The 19980-nt window shown below is 40.1% G+C and overlaps 1 pseudogene; it reads right to left on the bottom strand.

The window, feature by feature from the left end:
* Positions 1-3399: 3399 nt before the first annotated feature.
* Positions 3400-19980, bottom strand: part of LOC123572864 (phosducin-like protein 3) — a 29305-nt pseudogene continuing 12724 nt past the window's right edge.

The raw sequence follows: 19980 nt of genomic DNA, 5'->3' as shown, positions 1-19980 counted from the left end.
GTGATACCAGCTCTCTCAGACCAGGCTGCTCTTTTCTCTTCACGGTAGGACACGGATATCACCTTGGGGCCTTGGTCACTGGGCCACCTCCTTGGCCTGCCTTTCCTCTCACTCTGAGCTGCACTGGGCTTCTGTGATTGCGTGGATCGCGCCGGCCTCATGTTTCTTCTCTTGTCCCTCTCTATCCCTCATGAAATTGTGCTCCTTCAGAGCATACAGGCCATCAGGATGCGGGGCAGAGTCAAGACTTATCAGACTGAGCCATGAACACCTTGGCTTCTCCATCAGACTCCGTGAGAACCACAACAGACACGTGTCAGGCAGCAGCAGGCGATTTACAAAGGCTTTCACAGTCACCTGTTTCTGTAATCCTTACAAGTGTTGGGCAGAATAGGGCTCTTGACTCTCTTGCTTACACGGGTCTCACATAATGTGCTATCTTGTGCTACAGATGAATTTCTTTAGTCTTATCTCCTTAACCGGGCTGTGAGATCCCTGATGGCAGAAGCCTTGTGTATTTTTGCTAATAACATTCATTCAAAGTCTTTGGGCATTCATGAGCCTCCCTCCTCTACTCACACAAAAAGAGTCATTCTTAAATGAGGAGGAAGAAATGAATTTTTCCAGATGAATGCCTGGCTTTAAATCTGCTCTTTCCTGGAATTCTATCTTTAAATGGTATATACATGTGTAATGTTGTATGGAAAACATATTCCATTATGACAGCAGAAAAATCAGAAGGGTTTGATGAAGAATAATGAGAGTGCAAATCCTTTAAAAAAATGACAGATATCTCATTTTTAAAAGTCTGCCATTTTACACTAACGGTATTTTTCATGCCAAATTTTCTCAATCTGAAGTTTGTTGTAATTATCGTATGTTGGTTGCAAGTTCTCCTGTGAGGGTTTGCTTATATTTAAATTTTAAGTATTTTTTAAATTACAAAAATAATATATGCTGTGAGTCACAGTAGTGGTTGCCTACGGGGAGAGGATTGATTGGCGGGAGACAAAAGGGAGCCTCATTGCCATGTGGCTCACTCGGGTGTAGACATTTGTAAAAACTCGCTGAATTGACACTTAGAGCTGTGTGTCCCACTGTATGTGATTTCAATTCAATAAAAAGAAATAATGTATGTTTAAAGATTCAAGCTTGGAAAACACAAAAACACACGAAGAAAATATTCCCAGAGTGTTCATACAAATTAAGATTTCTAAAGCTGGAATTTTACTGTACTTTAAAAATATCTTTCAGATGCAAAGACTACATGATCCTTGTTTAAGAAATCAAGTAGCTTTTCCACTCAGCAGTGTTTCATGTGACATTTCCACATCCGTAGGTAGAAAACCATAGCATTATTTTTAGTGGATAGCATCATTTATTTAACCAACTGCCTCAAGTTTATTGCTATTTTAAACCATGTTTTGATAAAAATCCATGCATGTATCTTTACATACTTTCCTATTTTTTAGGCTAATTCTTGGAATTACTATGTCAAGTGATGTGAACTTTACAAAGGTCATTGACGCATATTAACAAGAGCCTTTAGTTCATGCTACCGTTAGCGGACACATGGAGTGCCTCGCCCACAGAGAACATTGATCATTATAATCCTGGTCAATTTCCAAGCTACTGTTTCTTAGATTACTGATGAAATAGATCATTTGCCTCATCTATTGAATGGTTATTTGGGTTTTTCCCTTAGTAAATTGACTTCTAACAACATCCTTAGACTCTATTATAATTTCCAATGTTTTTAATATTTATTTGTAAGAACTCTTATACAGTAATGCGTCTCTTCATTTCCCTTCAGACACTGTAATTCCCCCACCTCCCCACCCCAATTCATCATTTGTCTAACTCTGTGAATGCTGGGTAGGTCAGCCACTGTTGGTTAGCTAACCCAGCACCCCCTGCCAATCTCCTTCTCCACTGCCTGACTTTCTCTTCCGAGACTGCAAAAGGAAATCTTAGTTTTCCTACTTCTTCTTGTATCTCCGAGAGGCCTTATGATGTAGATCTAACCATTAAGACATAAGCAGAAGTCAAGGTTGGCGAGAGTTCTAAGAATGGTTTTGCTCCTTATAACAAGTTATGGCTGGTGCTGTTCCCCTCCACTTATTCCTGTCTTGAATGTGGATTTAATGGCTGGAGCTGTGGCAGCCATCTTGCAATATGAGATGACAAGCGGGAGCATGCAAGGCCCACACGTAAGGGATGGTGGAGAGGAAAATGGAAAGAATTTGTGTCGGTGAGTTGCTGCACCAAACCTGGAACCACTTACTTCCCACTTTTTGTAATGTGAGATAATGAAATATCTTTATTACTTAAACCACTGGTTGTCCAGTAGCTTACTTGTAACCAAAAGTGAGTTTGTTTTTGTTTCATTGTTATATTTAGGGGGGAAAGAGAAATGATTGGCATACATGAATTTGAGAATTTTATGTAGCTAATCTGTTAATCTTGTCTCTGTGGTTTATGACACAGAAAGTACTGTTGTAGTTTATCAGTTTTACATCTAATTTATTAATCCATCTGGGATTTATTTTTATATATGAGGAAAAAATCTAATTTTATTTTTTTCCAATGAGTTAATTGGTTGTTTCAACCCTATTGAGATGTTGTCTTCTTTATATATTAAATTCTATATTTAGTCTATATTTAGGTCTGATTTTGGATACCACCCCATTTTAAGACCATGTGCCTTTCAAAGAAACCAAAAAACTAAAAACTAGAACACTAAGCTGTGTGATTGCATTTAATTTTCAAGACAAACTTTACAAATTACAAGTTAAATTTCCCCAACTCCCTCTTCTCAAGAAAAAAACAAAAATAAAAAACAAAACTTTCAAAACATTGGGATTTTGACTGGAATTATATTAAACTTGTAGATTAAAGAATTTTATGTTTCCAATGTGTTTCTAAGACTATTTTATCACTCAATTTATTTGTCTTTAAAAAAATCTCTCAGCAAAATCCTGATGTTTCCTTCACAAAGATTCTTATTTTTCTGATTAAATTTGCTCCCATAATTTATACTTTGGTTGGTATTTTGAGTGCATTTTTCCTTGTTTATTTTATAACTGATTATCATTAGTCTATAGGACAAGTATTGAAGTCATTTGTTTATACACTGGAACAGTGTCTAAGTTGATTTCCTTAGGTTAACCAGGAGACAGTCACATCATTTGAAAATAATGATGCATTAATTTTTTCTCTTCCACTGCTATCTTCTATTTCTTTTTCCTGTCTTGATGCACTAGTCAGGCTATCTAGGATGATGCTTAATCCTAGCATTGGTAGTAAAAATCTTGTTTGCCCTTGATTTTACAGGGAATGACTGTTATTTCAGTAAGTTAAATGCCTATTATTTCAAATAAATGTTGCATGTTATATTAAACAAGTGCTATTATACTCCTAGATATTTACTAACAAAAATTTTTTAACAGAATTTCCACCAATGATTATTTCCAAAATGTAAAGATTTGAAACATATTTTAAACAAAACTAAAAAACAGAAGGATTCATTCTTGCTTTTTCCTTTTTTAAAAAGTCCAGACAATTTGTCACAAGGAAGTTCGGCATGTGATGGCAGCTGTCGCCTCAGTCACCCTCGGAATCACTGTCCCTCCTCATGGGGACAGAGCACTCCACAGAGGACAGCAACACGTCTTCAATCGGCTTCTTAGGATTTTTCTCCAGGCCCATCATAATTGCTCCAGATTCAGTTAGTTTCCATTCCAGCTCATCTCTTGTCAGGTTCATGCTGCCAAACACCAGAGGACCAATAAACTGAGCCTTGATGTCTCTTCCCACATAAACAAATATCCTGGGCAGATTCCCATCAGGATAATTGGGTACACAGGTTGTTGAAATGGCTTTGATAAATTTGATCAGGAAACTTCCTGGCAAGTCCACTGAGGTGCTGATTTATTAGGACACAGAGGGGAATTCCTTGTTTGTAAAGGTGCAAGATGACCCACAAGCCCTCAACAGCTTTGGTAACTTCTTGAACATAATCCTTCCCTGAGATCTCTAAAACTTCTCCAAATTTATTCTTCAGTTTAGTTGCTTTCCACTCAGCCAGTCTCTGCCATCTGTACATTTCAATAGCACGTTCATCCTCCTCATTAAGTTCGTCTTCATGATCCTCCAGCTCTTCCAAAGTCATATCTTCATGTGTTGTCACCACTGACTGCTGGAGGATGCACTGCTCCTCTTCTGCCCCCTTTCCCGTTCTTTCAGAATTTCCTTGGGGGGTAAGATACCCTTTTTGCATAAGATGTCATCTGCGTTGGGGTCCTGCGTCTTGTTTCCAGTTGCTCAAGCCAGCTGTGCCCCCAAATTTTTTAATACTCTGCTAATTATCAGCTATGGAGGCTGAATTTCATCCCATCCAGATTGTAAATATTTAAATTATTTTTTCCTCATATCATCTCCTTTGAGAGTAGTTCTTAATTTTTGTATTTGGGTTAATTTGGCATATTTATATTTGCAACCGTGTTTGGGCTTATCTCTGTTTTAACTAATTTCAGTGTTCATTGCAAATCTTTTTATATCTTCATTCTTGAGCTCTTAATTCTACTTCATTTCTTAGTTGGTTAAAATACATAATGGTTTATTTTCCAAACTCTTGTATGCATGCATAAGACTGTCTTTCCATTATCTTCACATGTAGTAACAACTTGACTGGTTGTCAATTCATGGGTCAAAATTTATCTTTCAGAACTCAGCTTTTCTTTTATTCCATTGTATTTGCAGATTCTGAGTCTAGACTGATTTTTCTCCAATGGTTTTGATTATAGGTTTTTCTGGCCAGAAAGACGAGAGGACTCTTAATTTTCCTTGTTAAATATTTTCCAGGACATGCATGACCAGGTTTGGTCCATCCTACCATATGATGATCTCTGTTAATCTATATAAAAGATACAGGTTTAAGATACCGGTGTTTTCTTCAGCTTGGGAGATTCTCTCTCTCTCTATCTCTCTCTCTCTCTCTCTGTCCTGTTTCATTTGTTCTGGTTTTTCCCTCCAGAATATATACATTGGCTTACTCAACATCCACTTTTCTCCATAAACATCACCTTATTCCATATATTTTCTTTCTTTGTTTTATTCTTTCTGTGTTCTAAGGAAACAACTCGAGTTTGACCACCCATTATTGATTTGATTTTTTGGATTATCAACTTATGCTTCCTACTGCCTTCCACACAGATTTTACTTCTGCTTTTGTGTGTTTGGCCTCCTGGTCATCCTTCCTAAAATGCATCTTCTCATTCTTCCTTCCTCTGGAGTTCTCTCCCACTGCCCTTCATCCCAGCCTGTGCCCTCCTCACACATTCCTGCTAGCTTTTGCACAGGGAATGCTTCTCATTTTCAAGTTTGGGTTTGCTTTGTTTGTTTTAATCTTTCCTCTTACTTTATTACTTAAAACACTGTGAGACAATTTCTAGCTACAGAAAAACTGACACACAATAACGTCAGAGGCGTTAGATGCTCATTAATTGTGGGCTTTAGCTTTTCGTGGTAGAGGTTCTGATGTTATTTTCCTCTAACGTTTATACAAACTTAGTAGTTCTTTAAGGTTGCAGAATCTCAAAACAATGAACTGTACCAGAGATAAAAATATGTAGAGCCAGAAAGATATGATGAAATAATAAAGCCAGAAGTATTTGGAGGATATAATTGAGCTAAATTCATTTTTTCCTCAGTAATATATATCAGCAAATTACCATATGATTTATATCAGTGGAAATTTTCTCTCTCTTATTGTTGAAATTTTTGTTTTGAAAACCTGGAGAGCATTTAAAGTTGATGGAAACACCAGAAGCCACATTTTTAGAAAAAAATTACATGCTAAATAAATTAGCTCTTGGAATTAAATATTATCATTTCTATCATATTGATCTAATTTCTTGGTTTTATAAAATGATACATTTTATACACATTAAGATACAAATTAATCATACACTTTATACACTTTAATATACGTTTTATCTTAATGTGTCATTTAAACTACAATGTACCTTGCCCTTCTAAGTTGTATGGGTGGGGGGGGGTTGCGGTGGGTAAAAATACTAAACAGGAAGCAAAAGAATGCAGATTCGTCTACTTCTGCCCGTTAGCACCTGTACAACCTTGGATGTTATTCCCTCCCCTCACTCCCCGTCATAGAATCGACGCTAATAAAGCTTAGCTGACCTATCCTATGGTTTGGTGACAATTAAATGAAATGTCTGTGAAGGTTTTTATTAAGCTGGCAAGTTCCATGCTTATTTAAAAGATTATAATTCCACCATGTTGCTTTCATTCCACTTTGAAAAACCTTTAGCACACATCATTATTTTAAAAGTGGTAGTTGATATAGTATAGACTTTTGAATATAGTGCAAGAGAAATGCAACTGTTATGACAATTTAACTCAAGATTTGCAATCCTTATTCTTGTTTTGGAAGACAGTGGTAAGTGTAGACAGATATTTAATGTCATGAGCCTCTAGATAAAGGAAGAAAGGTATGTATTAATTATTTCAATAATCATAGGCATTCCTCTTTTTACTTTTACTATTCACATATAATTATTTTTTGAAAAAATTCATTATTTTCACCAAAGCAGTCCAGTATAGAATAGTATAATATATCCCCATATATCCATGTGCTTTAATAATAATTAACTCATGAACAATGTTGTTTCATTTTAACTACCCCTAGGTACTCTACTCTTGTACTAACTTGAAGCAAATCCTAGAGACCTTATCATTTAATCTGTAAATATTTCAGTATGTGTCAGTAAAAGGATAAATTCTTTCCCTCCCCCAACAAAATCACAATACCACAATCTCATCTGTAAGTAATCAAAAACAGTTTCTTAACAGGCCATCACACGTCCAGTCATATTTGAATTTCCAGTTGGCTCATAAATGTCATAATTCTATTTCCTTTTATGGTTTATTTGCTTCAATCAAGATCTAAATGAAGCCCATGCCTGTGACTTGTTGTTATGTCTCATGCTTTTTTCAACCTAAAGGTCCTTCTTGCATTTTATTTCTGGTGGAAGCCACATTGCTGTCCTGTAGCGTCTCCCCCGACCAGAGTGCTGATAGCATCCCCATGGTGGCTTCCCATGTCCCTCTGCGCTTCCTCTCTCTTGGTAGTCTGTCTAGGGGCCTGTTCAGATTCAGGTTCTTATTTCCAGCAGAGAATGAGGAGTGGGAAATATTTCACAGGTGGTGCTGTGTTCTTCCATCAGGATATATAATATCTGGTGCACACTCTCTCTCTCTCTCCCCCTCTCTCTCATAGTAGCAATTGTTGATGCTCAATGCATCTATTCATTAGTCCACGAGGAGCTGCAAAATGGTTATTTTCTATCACATCTTCTTCATTTATTAGCTAGAATGCTCCTGTAAAGAAAAACTTCCTCTTATTTGCTGTTTGGTTACCAGTAGTATAGTTTGTGTAGGAAAGGTGAATAAATGGCTGTCTCTTTCCCCTTATTTACCCATTTTCAAAAAATAAGTTGGTCATCAGCATCCCCCAATATTGACTAGTTAGATTTTAAAAAATTATAAACTCAAATATGTTTTGGTCCATTGAAGCTATTGCGTGTGTGATGTTTGAACGGTCCCCATCTTTGGGGTATTTGAGCCATTGGGAGCCTTGTCAGGCTGGTGTATGTGTCCTAGCAGTCTTTGACAGTGTCCTGGGGGTCCAGGCTCATCTGACATTCTCTACCTCAGTCCTAGAGTCACCCACTTCTCAAAGGGGCCCCATGGATTTTCCTTTTATTTGTTTTGTGGGAAATTGTACTTCATGACCATAATCTGGGTGCTGTTCTAGATATTTCAGTAGACAGAACTAGGGAAAGTTGTATATATATTTTATATATATATAAAATTATAAAAGTATATATATTTTATATATAAAATTATAAAAGTATATATATTTTATATATAAAATTATAAAAGTATATATATTTTATATATAAAATTATATATACAAAAGTGTATATATATACACACATATGTATCTCAAATACATGTATCATTTTCAGATTATTGATTAACAAACAAAGGTAAAGCAATTAACAAACCAAGGTAAGGCAAAGATAATAAACCATTTTCAATTACATAGTTATCTACTAAATCTTGTGGGGCTTTTGGAAAAACAAAAGCAATTACAATTCTGATGGACCAACACAGCAAACTTGTTGCATTGTCTTTCTAAATTTTTACAGATATTACACATATCTGTCTCTACAGGAACATCTCTAGTTTTAAAAGTCCCTGCCCTATTTGTTCCCCAGAAAAGAAGGGAATACAGACTTATGCTCTTTCTATCCATGTGTTGAAATTAAGTTGCTTTGCTGGTTTATTGTGAGAGCACAGAAATGTATGTAAAAGAAAATGAGCTTCTGTTACTAAAAGGTTTTCCCATGCTAATGAAAAAGATCATGAAATGAGAAAGTAATGATTGTGGCTTTATTGAAAATAATATGGCCAGGCACTTGGATGTTACACAGTTTTGTGTATGCAAATATAGTTTTACTAACCTGTGTTGCTCCTTTAAATAGTCATTTTGCATTGTTATTGATGAAGCAAAAGACTGGTGATGACCACTTATAATCCTTTCTGATGTTTCTAGAGCAATATGGCACATCCCAAGAGGGAAAAGTTCAGGCAACCAAGTTTTCATAGTTACAGCACATATTGTACTAAATCAGCTTCCAGAAGAAACATGTACTTTGATTTGAATGACCACCTGGAAGCCACTCTCAAAGAATGTTGATGATCTCCCTCTAGCCTGGAAGGACAATGCATATACCACTTCCATTCATACCACCATACCATGTATTGTGGTTCTAAACTTTGATTTTTCCCTTACATCAGAGGACTTTCTCTTCTACCAAAATGAGGTTAACTGCAATGCTGGAAAGATTAATGCACTGTTTTCTCTTAGAGGATTAGAAGGGGGTTGGTTAGTACATGTATTATGGTCAAAATATATCTTGCTTTAGAAATAGAATCAAGATAATATCTGTTTTAGTTCAGGTTGCCATAACAAAGTATCATGGACTGGGTGGCTTCTAAACAACAGAAACCTATTTCTCATAGTTCTGGAGGAAAGAAGTTGGAGATAAAGGAGCCAGCATGTTAAGAGTTCTGATGAGGGCACTCTTCCAGGCTGTAGACAGCTACTTTCTTTCTGTGTCTTCATGTGGCAGAAATAGTGCCCTTTAAGAAGGCACTAATCTCATTCACAAGGGCCCCACCCTCATGACCTCATCACCTTCCAAAGGCTCCACCTCCTAATATCACCATCTTAGGGGTTAGAATTTCAACATATGGATTTTGGGGGACACAAACATTCAGTCCATTGCAATAATCAAAGTTATGATCAATAAAGTTATTAACAAGGTAAAGCTTATAATTATGCTTTTGATGAAATTATGTCTCTTACAGAAAATTGACAACTTAAGATTGTGTTTATTATTGCATTTTGTTTCCTTGATTTTATTTCTCTTAGTAAAAAGTATAACATTCAAACACAATTATATACACACAATTTTTTCTCTAATTTATTCACTGGGATTCAAGATAATAAAGAACACACACTAAGCTGTTAAAAAGCTGCAGTTGGCTGGGCATGGTGGCTCAAGCCCTTTGGGAAGCCAAGGCAGGTGGATCACTTGAGGTCAGGAGTTTGAGACCAGCCTGGCCAACGTGGTGAAACCCCGTCTTTACTAAAAATATAAAAATTAGCCAGGCGTGGTGGTGTACACCTGTAATCCCAGCTACTTGGAAGGCTGAGGGAGGAGAATTGCTTAAACCCAGGAGGTGGAGGATGCAATGAGCCAAGATTGCGCCACTGCAACCCAGCCTGGGTGACAGAGCAAGACTCCATGTCAAAAAAAAAAAAAAAAAAAAAAGCTGCGGTTCCTTGAAAATCTCCTTTTTTCACTTTAACGATTTTTCTTCTTGAAAGTCTGTGTGTCCCTATGAGAGTCACTGGTTTTAGGTAAATTAATGGTCAACTAAATATTTGCAACAAAAACATGCCTTATATTTCAGCTGATAAATGGCAGGCGTGGCCTACAGTGTCAGCCATGGGGCCCTGAGGCAAGTTGCTTCACTTCTCCCTCAGGTCCAGGATTCAAATCTGCAAAAGATGGGCTGAGCCAGGCGGCCACGAGATCCCATGGGTCTGTGTGCTCCAGGGCCTATGTGTTTCCAAAATATGATCCTTTGTTTTTTAAAAAAGCCAGGTGTGGTGGCTCGTGCCTGTAGTCCCAGCTACTTAGGAGGCTGAGGTGGGATAACTGCCTGAGCTCAGAAGTTTGAGTCCAGCCTGGGTAACATAGTGAGACTCCATCTCAAAAAATAAAATAAATAAAAAGGGGCTGGTTACCTAACTATGGGAGTACCTCCCATTACATCTCCCATTTTGGAAATTCTCAATGCACGCTCACATCTCAAGGCTCTGAGGAGCACTGCCTAAAAGAAACATAGTTAACCTTATTTAATCCAGAGTTTCCCAAACTTGTTAGATTCTGGACTCTTTTGTCCAGGTAATATCGTTGAACACCCCACAAAACAAGTGTTCTGCCGCAGTATGCGTTGGGGACACTGCCTTACAGCATTGGGTACACAGTAGGTGCCCAGCGAAAATGGATTTATGGGCTTTGGTCTTCTGCCCAAGTAGAGCACTAGAATGCTAGGGCTCCTCTGCTACGAAATCTACCAATACACCTGTTTTCCAGTTAGGCCCCCGAGTCTAAAGAGGGGCAGGAGATATTACTACCCACCAAGCCTAAGGATGGGGCGAGGGGAAGCCACAGTGGATCCACACTCCAGGAAACAGAGTGCCCGTGGGAGAGTGAGATCGTAGGCTGCGGCAAGGTGGGGGTGCTCAGCATGACAGCAAGAGGCCAGCACTCAGGGCCCACCATGGAGTCATCTCCCCCCATCCCCACATAACCCCCTGCAGAAATCTGTAGGGTTCACACACAGGTAAGTTTTATAGTCACACGTTGTTGAAATTTAGGCCAAGGAAGGCATCAGTCCTGCAGATGAGAAAAGAGAGTCCACCTGGACCTTGTTTTCCTAGAACTGAGGATGAGAACCATCCCATGGGATGGATTTAGAGAACAAAGAACAGAAGGAGCATAACCAGTCCTGTGGTTCAAGCCTGCGTTTTGCAGATGGAGCCCTTGAAGCCGCGTGGTTAAGTGGTTAAGCAGCTCTCTTGGTCAGCGAAGGCCAAGTCTGAAATGCGGGCTTGGGCTTCTGACTCCATGTCAGGGCGTTTCCACAGCCGGCTCCACACAGGGTGACGGCAGCTGAGCTCCGGAGGCTGCGTGTCAGGGAAAGGGAGACAGGCAGCGATCCACAGGTGGTCCAGTGTTGCTTCTTTGGCTTCTTTTTCTTCTTCATATTTCTACTCATACTTTATTCTTTGAAGGCATTCTTTAGTGAACTGATATTTTTTACTACTCAGAAGAAGTGGAAAAAATTAATTTTTCTATTGTTCCCCACCTAGGCTTAAGTCCAAGACTATTAATTTAAATCACTAGCTTCTACAGGTAATGTAGAAGGATAATTCCTTACAGATATTTACAGGAAAACATCCACTTACTCAATAAATATGTGCCAGGCGCTGTTCTAGCCTCTGGGATTCATTATGAATAAAACAACAAAATCTCTAACCTTTGTGAAACGAACGTTCTAGTACAGAATTATGGCTGTAAACAATACGTATAATAAAGAAGTAAATCATGTTGTATGTTAGAACACGGCTTTCCACACCTTAGTGTACCTGAAGACCAGCTGGGAACCTTGGTAAAATGCAGATCCCAGCTCAGCAGGTCTGCGGTGACCAAGGCTGTGCAGCTCTGACCAGCTCCTCGTAATGCTGTCTTGCCTGTCTGTGGTTCTTGCCCCACACTTTCAATAACAAAACGTTGGAAGTTGTCTGTAATAGGCAAGGGAGATTGAAAGGGAGAAGAAGAGTAGTCTCCCTCTAAATAGCATTGACCCGTGGAGGCCTGGTTGAGAAAGAACATTTGAGCAAAGATTTGGGGTAGATGAGCTACAAGGGTATCCCGGAATAGGGTCCAGGGCTTCCAGGCTGAAGGCACCGCTGGAGCACAGCCTCTGAGGCAAGGGCATGCCTGATGTATCGGAGAAATTGCCAGGAGGCCAGTGTGGTGGCAGTGGTGTGAGCGACGGGAGAGCAGGGGGTGAGAGGAGAGCAGTAAGGCGCGGTACTAGGAAACCACACAGGGTAGGGATTTGCAGCCCACAGCCAAAGCTTTGGTTCTACTCTGAAGGAGTGGGAAGGCATGAACAATGTGGGCGATCCACACAAAGATGTGTACGTGGTTGTTCGTAGCAGCATCATCCATGAGAGCCAAGACCTTGAAACAATCTGATTATTAGCTAGTGCACAGATAACAAAATGTGACCTGACCACACACTGGAATACTATTCAGCAACAAATAAGGAACAACTAAGCTGAGCGCATTGGCTCACGCCTGTAATCCCAGAAATTTGGGAGGCCAAGGTGGGTGGATCACCTGAGGTCAGGAGTTTGAGACCAGCCGGGCCAACATGGGGAAACCCTGTCTCTACTAAAAATACAAAAAATTAGCCAGGCGTGGTGGCGCATGCCTGTAATCCCAACTACTCAGGAGGCTGAGGCAGGAGAATCTCTTGAACCTGGGAGGTGGAGATTGCAGTGAGCCAAGATCATGCCATTGCACTCCAGCCTGGGCAACAAGAGTGAAACTCCATCTCAAAAAATAAAAATACATAAATAAATAAAGGAGCAAACTGCTAATCCATGCTACAACATGGATGGATCTCAAAAATGTTATGCCATGTGGAAGGAGCCAGATGCAAAAAAACTCTAGATCGCATGAGTCCATCTCTCTGAAATGTCCAGAAAAGGCAAATTTAGAGAGACAGAAAGTAGATTGCTGGCTGCCTAGAGCTTGGAGGTATTAGTAGTAGCAGGGATTAATTGCAAAGTGGAACCCGGGAACATTTTGGGGTGGTGGATATGTTTTAAAACTCGATTGTGGTGATGGTTGCATAACTCCATAAATTTACTAAAAATAACAAAATTATACACATACAAGGAGTGAATTTTATGACATATAAGTTGTATCTTAATAAAGCTGTTTTTAAAATAAGTTTTAAAAATGATGTGGGCTGAGGAATAACATGCCCAACTTCCACCTTACCAATACCCCTTTGACTGGTTGTTAAAAACAGACTGCTTTGGGCAAGGGTGGAAGAAAGTCCAGTTAGAAGAGCAACTTCTGCATGACTGGGATTGCCTTTCTCTTGCCATTATTTTTGCATAATAATTTATGTAGGTATAGAATTGGGGGTTGAGAGTTACTTTCTCTTGAGTGCTTTAAATATTTTTTTCATTAACTTCTAGCATCTGTTGTTTCTAATGAGAAAAACTGGATGAGATAGTTTGAAAAGTATTTGCCAGAAGAAAATTACTACTGTCTACTGGCTTGGTGTTTCCAATTAACAAGTAGGTATTAATGCAACTCAGCAAATTGCTGTATGTCAGGAGGTATCCTTTTTTATTGTACATAAGGATCATTAACGTAAATATTTTAACATTTTGTATGGAACTTTACACTTTTCTGACCGTTTTTAATTATATGTTTTTTATTCTTCTTTCATCTTAAGTCCTTTGAGATAGATAGCATTTGTTTCATCCTTCTCTGTTAAACCATGAGGAAATTAACTGACTCATCTGAGATGGTTTATCCAGTTAGTAGAACAGCCCACACAACTGATCAGGTCTTGTAGCTCCTGTCTGTACCCTCTTTCCCGAAGACTCAGGTTATACAAGATCAGGCCTTGTCCTACATGCTTCAGTGCTCCAGCTCTGATGCTGACACCAACAAAAAGTGTTGTGTAAGACCATGAACCCTCCACTTCATGCCATGAGCTGTGATTATGATTTCATCACAAAATATTTGACCTCCCCACTCATCATCTTGGATTAAGTCACTTCATGTTTTGCAATTCTCTTTTGTCATCTAAGACATAACAATATGAGTAACCTATCTATTCTATGAACTCCGGCGTTGTTGTGAGTGCGAAGGAGTTGGTAGTCATCTGATGAGCATGTGTAGACTATTGCTTCACGGTCCCTCACCCCCACACATAGGTAATCGCAGTTTCTGAGGGTAAATCTCACACTTGCTCCTGCAATTTTTGCTGTGTACCGCTGCCCCCAAAGCTGCCCTGCCATGTGCAACAGACCCCCCCAGTGCTCTGCTGGGCACCACTAAGGCACCTCTTCCAGGGCCCGCTAATGCACTGGGGGCCTGGGTTTTGCCAGCTGGTCCACTTGGCCCTATTATTTCTCTTCATTCTTTGTGAGTCATGTGGTTCCTCACTGGTGGCTGCTGCTAATATTTTAGACCCACCATTTGTGTCCTACAGCTTCGAAACTGCAGGGAAGTCTCCAGGGGAGTGGGGGCAACTGGCTCTCCCCCACCGCCATTAATCACATCTTGCTGGAAGGGGCTGCAAACCGTGCTTAGGGAAACCTCTATTTCTACCAATCACCCTTCTTTCCCCTCAAAAATACATCCTCCTTATTTTGCTGATGATGAAAACCAGGTTTCAGGTTGTTGAAGAGATTTGCCTTAGATTTCCTCTTGAGAAGACAGTAGAGATGGGAGATAAATCCAGCCGGAAACCTATTCAATTGAACAGCACTGCCTCTTTGCATGTTTGTGCATGTATGTGAATACATCCGTAGATTGATTTAAAATGTGTGTAAAAGCTAAGGCATATTACCTGTAGCGGTTGGTATTCTTGTAACACATTATAACACAAGGCAGCCAGAATTATTTTAATGCCATTTAATTCAAAACAAAATTGTCTAATAGGTGATTCAGTTTTATTATGCTGATTAGCAATAATTTGCAGAAACTGTTTAAACAAGTCATGGAAAATAAAATGAAAATTTAATTAGCACCAGTGTCAAGGGTAAAAAAGCAATTAATATTAAACACTAGTGTGAAGAATACTGTTCTTTTGTTTTTAATTATTCAATACCACGCTGAACAGATTTTGATTATTTTTTTCTTTCTGAGAAAATAAAGGGCTTTTAAAATTATACTTAATATTAGCTGTACTTACTATAAATGGTGAAAACCAAAAGTCTTATTTTTTTGTTTTGTTTTGTTTTGTTTTTTGAGACGGAGTCTTGCTCTGTCGTCCAGGCTGGAGTGCAGTGGCACGATCTCCACTCACTGAAAGCTCTGCCTCCCAGGTTTACGCCATTCTCCTGCCTCAGCCTCCCGAGTAGCTGGGACTACAGGCGCCCGCCACCATGCCTGGCTAATGTTTTGTATTTTTTAGTGGAGACAGGGTTTCACCGTGTTAGCCAGGATGGTCTCGATCTCCTGACCTCGTGATCCGCCTGCCTTGGCCTCCCAAAGTGCTGGGATTACAGGCGTGAGCCACCATGCCCAGCCGCCTTATTTTTATTGGCAGGAAGTCTAATTGTACTACTAAGAGGTCACGTAGCAATTTAAAATTTTTAAAATATTTGGCAACAGAAGTCACCTGAAACCTTAAATAAAATAACGATATGCCTTTCAGAGTTCTTTGACTTTGGAGTTTAACAAAGGGTTAATGGAAGCAAACAGTTAATTTTCCAGAGCGGGGAAGGACAGTGGTGTTGAACATGGACTTTCCAAGCTCAGGTGTTTTCTCGCATAGTGTTATTGGCAGAGTTTACAGAGAAGGCGCAGGCCAGAGATTAAAGAACAGGCTCGAGAGACCCGATGCTTCCCTTCTCACATGTGGAGCCTTTGTGGCACTCACTGAACAGGTTTCTCAACACAGACCCTTGAAACTAGAACCTTGTAGGTGGTTGAGAATTCAGATTCTTGACCCATAGAGCCACTGAAGGGCCAGGCAATATGCATTTTAAAAGCCACTTACGGGCCGGGCGCGGTGGCTCAAGCCTGTAATCCCAGCACTTTGGGAGGCCGAGACGGGCGGATCACGAGGTCAGGAGATCGAGACCATCCTGGCTAACACGGTGAAACCCCGTCTCTACTAAAAAATACAAAAAAAACTAGCCGGGCGAGGTGGCAGCGCCTGTAGTCCCAGCTACTCGGGAGGCTGAGGCAGGAGAATGGCGTGAACCCGGGAGGCGGAGCTTGCAGTGAGCTGAGATCCGGCCACTGCACTCCAGCCTGGGCGACAGAGCGAGACTCCGTCTCAAAAAAAAAAAAAAAAAAAAAAAAAGCCACTTACGGTGCTTCTCATCCATTCTGGAGGGTAAGAGCCCCGGTCACAGAGGCATACTTGCTCAAAATGTCACAGGAAACCCATAGTGAGATGTAGGAGGCAGAGCCACGGTTTTAGGCAGACATTGCAGAACATCTGATACATATTCTGGATGGATCCAATGCTCAGTCTTGGGTGTGGATACAGTTCAGCAATCTGCAATATTGGGTCATTGCTTTTAAAGAATTCTCTACAGTGCAATTTCTCCATCTGGAAACAAAAGCCTACACATAAGTATCACAGTTCAGGCCCTGAGGCCCTCAGATAAAACACACCGTGCAGTCACTGAGGATTGTGCTATCATCACACCCGCTAAACCTAGAGAAAACCTCCAACAGACTCGCTCACTCACCAGATGGCCCGGTCAACAAACTTGGGTGGATCGGTTCTGTGGAGATTCAGGAAGATTTCGCAGTAAGAAACTTTTCTTCTCCTCTTTCCCCCCCCCCCTTATACTAACTGAAAAACTACTTAATTAAATCCAACATAGTATCCACTAAGAGCTTAGCACTTAATTCTAATGCTTCATTTATCTTACTCAGGAAGCAATAGCCAATAATAATAATAATAATGACAGCTCACATTGCTTGCATACTGGACATTGTGCGAAGTATTTTACTTACATTGTCTGTGTCATCTTCACAGCCCCATGGGGAAGGTGTCGTAATTAACCAAATTTTGCAGGTAAGGAAACGGAGGCTTGAGAAGTTACATATCACGGTCATAGATTTTGTAAGACACGGAACCACGGCTGGACCCCACGCCTGTCTGACATCGCAGCTGACCCTCATTGTACTGCCTTTGACACAACTAAGAATGAAGTGGCTTGCCAGGTGCTGTGGGATTCCATTTGTAAAAATACGTTTTTATCCAACACATGTTCACAGAGAATCTACTATGTGCATGTGGGGCAAAGCCCAATAAATGGTTATTGAACCGAATGGGACTGAATTACAGTTTGAAAATCCAGAAATCCGTCCAACATGAAGCCCTGTCCTTCAGGCACAGCCCCGGCCACAAGCCAGGATAGAAAGAGGAAATATAACTGTACTTAAGTGACTCTCCTCCAAGGCTAAAATATGCCACAGAAATGACAAATCGTTAAGCTATGAAGGTCTGGTAGAGTAAGAAGGTAAGTGTGACCCTCGAACTATACTTGACACTATGACAAATCCAAGATGCTCTGTTGGAAACACTGGCATAAACTACTTCAATGTCTAACCGTAGAGTATAAGTAGATGCCTTGCTGTTATGAGTCCATAACGTATATTCGCCAACTGTGAAAAATAATGCTACATCGGGAAAAAAGGTCTATTGGTGTGGAAAGATGTATATCCTGTGAAAGTGAGAAACAAAAAAAAAGACAAAGTGAAAAATCAGGTGACAATAGAGGATGTACATAATGTATACATTATCTTAATTTTGGAAAATCACAGATACAGATAAAGGCACATATGACACGCATATATGTATCTATGTGCATAAAAGACAATGAGGTTCATGTGTGTTTGCAGGCATATGAAAGGCACATATTATGTGTATATGGTTGTGTGACTATGAAAGGCACATGTGGTATGCATATGTGCTTGTGTGTATATGAAAAACACACATAATGTATGCATATGCTTGTATCATCTGCATACATATATGTTTGTATGCAAGTGGAAGACAATGTATATATATTTTTACATAGGACACATATGACGTACATATATGTTTGCATGCTCATGAAGACAAATTATTTACTCATACATTTGTGTGGCACATGGAACACACATATAATGTGCGGGTATGTTTATATGCATATATCATTTCTGGGTGATTGGAATTGTAGCTGTTTGATATGGTTCATTTCCTTGTCTATATTTTCTGATGTTAGTGTAATGTGCATGTAATTTCTTTTGAACCAAGAAGTAAACATATACAAAACTTCATTTGCAGAAGCACCCCAAATTTAATGGGCTCAATATCTTCCATGGTTGGGGACGTGCAGTTGGTTTTAAAAGAGAGAGAATTAGGCACGCCGTTACTGTGCAATGGCCAAAACATTGAAGAGCAGGGACATAGGAATTTTTTTTTTTTTTTTTTTTTTTTTTTTTTTTTGAGACGGAGTCTCGCTCTGTCGCCCAGGCTGGAGTGCAGTGGCGCGATCTCGGCTCACTGCAAGCTCCGCCTCCCGGGTTCACGCCATTCTCCTGCCTCAGCCTCCCAAGTAGCTGGGACTACAGGCGCCCACAACCGCGCCCGGCTAATTTTTTGTATTTTTTTAGTAGAGACGGGGTTTCACCGTGGTCTCGATCTCCTGACCTTGTGATCCGCCCGCCTCGGCCTCCCAAAGTGCTGGGATTACAGGCGTGAGCCACCGCGCCCGGCCAGGAATTTTTTTTTTAATTGAATCCTCTTCTGAAAAAAAATTGATTTATTGTGAATAAATGGACGTATTTGTTTAGGGGATGTTGGATTTAAAAGTTTAGGAGAACTTTAGGTATGGCATTAGAGAGAGAGTTTTTGGCTACCCAAACCCTTCATCAGTTTTCACAGAGGCCTTTTTTAAGGGTGTGATGTGACAAGGAAGTTCCCATCCTCAGGGTGGGGAGAGGGCACTTGTAGATGGAATATTATTGTCTGGATGACACCGAATTTCTGTTTTAATTCAGCTCTTCAGTATTCCACGTGTCTGTTTAATTTTAGCTCTTCTCTTTGTCAGGATTCTATGTCTGTCTCTCAGAGAAAGTTGCCTAACTTTAATAAAACTTGCTTTATTGCCAAATGATACCCATGTGCGTCTTAAAGTCAACTGAGGTGAATCTTGAAACAATTGGCTGGCTGATCCCAACCTTCAAAGGCATCCACCTTCTATCATTTTTAACAGAGTTCAGTGCCACTTGGTACAGGCAGGGGCTATAAATATGAGTAATTTCACTGAGTGAGATTTACATTTTCCAGGAAAGATGACTACACATAATTAGGAAAAAAAAAAGAGAAGGAGAATGCCTGATGGAGAGCAGTGGTAAGACTGCCTGGTCCCTTTTCATTTTCTTGTGCTCTTTGATGGGACGTCCTGGTGGACACTTTTGTCCTATTGTGGCTATACGCCAGTGTCCCATGTCCCATATTTGCTGAAGACAGATGATGCTGTAATGGCTCCGGGATGCAGGAGCTTCTTGAATGTAACCGTACCCAAAACAGTATCTCTGATGGAGAATTTACAGGTCTTAGACAGAGAAACAGCTACGCAGTAAAATTGAACCTCTGGAACAGCAAGGTGTTTAATAGCAAGATTGTGCTGTATTTTCTTATATTTTCTGGTTGCCAGACAAATGGGAGAATCCCAAAAATAGGGCACCCTAACATCACCTACACCTTGAAGCTGAGCATTGGAGAGATTTGCTTTCTTGATAAAAGGAACATATCCCCGAAGGTAACAATGACCTCTTATAGTAACCACTTTCTCCGAAATTGTACTTACCTCCAGGAGCCAGGAATGGAGAAACAAAAGCTCCTGGGGGCAGAGCATCAGTGGCAGATCAACCACTTATCTTGTCTTCTTCTGAGGCAGAGGCTACCCTGGAGCAGCCACACAGCATAATTGAACCTCTGGTTCAACTGAACTGACAACTGTAGGACTTGAGCTTTCTATTG

This window comes from Macaca fascicularis, chromosome 4 (genome assembly GCF_037993035.2).
Source record: "Macaca fascicularis isolate 582-1 chromosome 4, T2T-MFA8v1.1".
Classification (NCBI taxonomy): Eukaryota; Metazoa; Chordata; class Mammalia; order Primates; family Cercopithecidae; genus Macaca; species Macaca fascicularis.
This window is presented reverse-complemented; position numbering and strand designations above follow the sequence as displayed.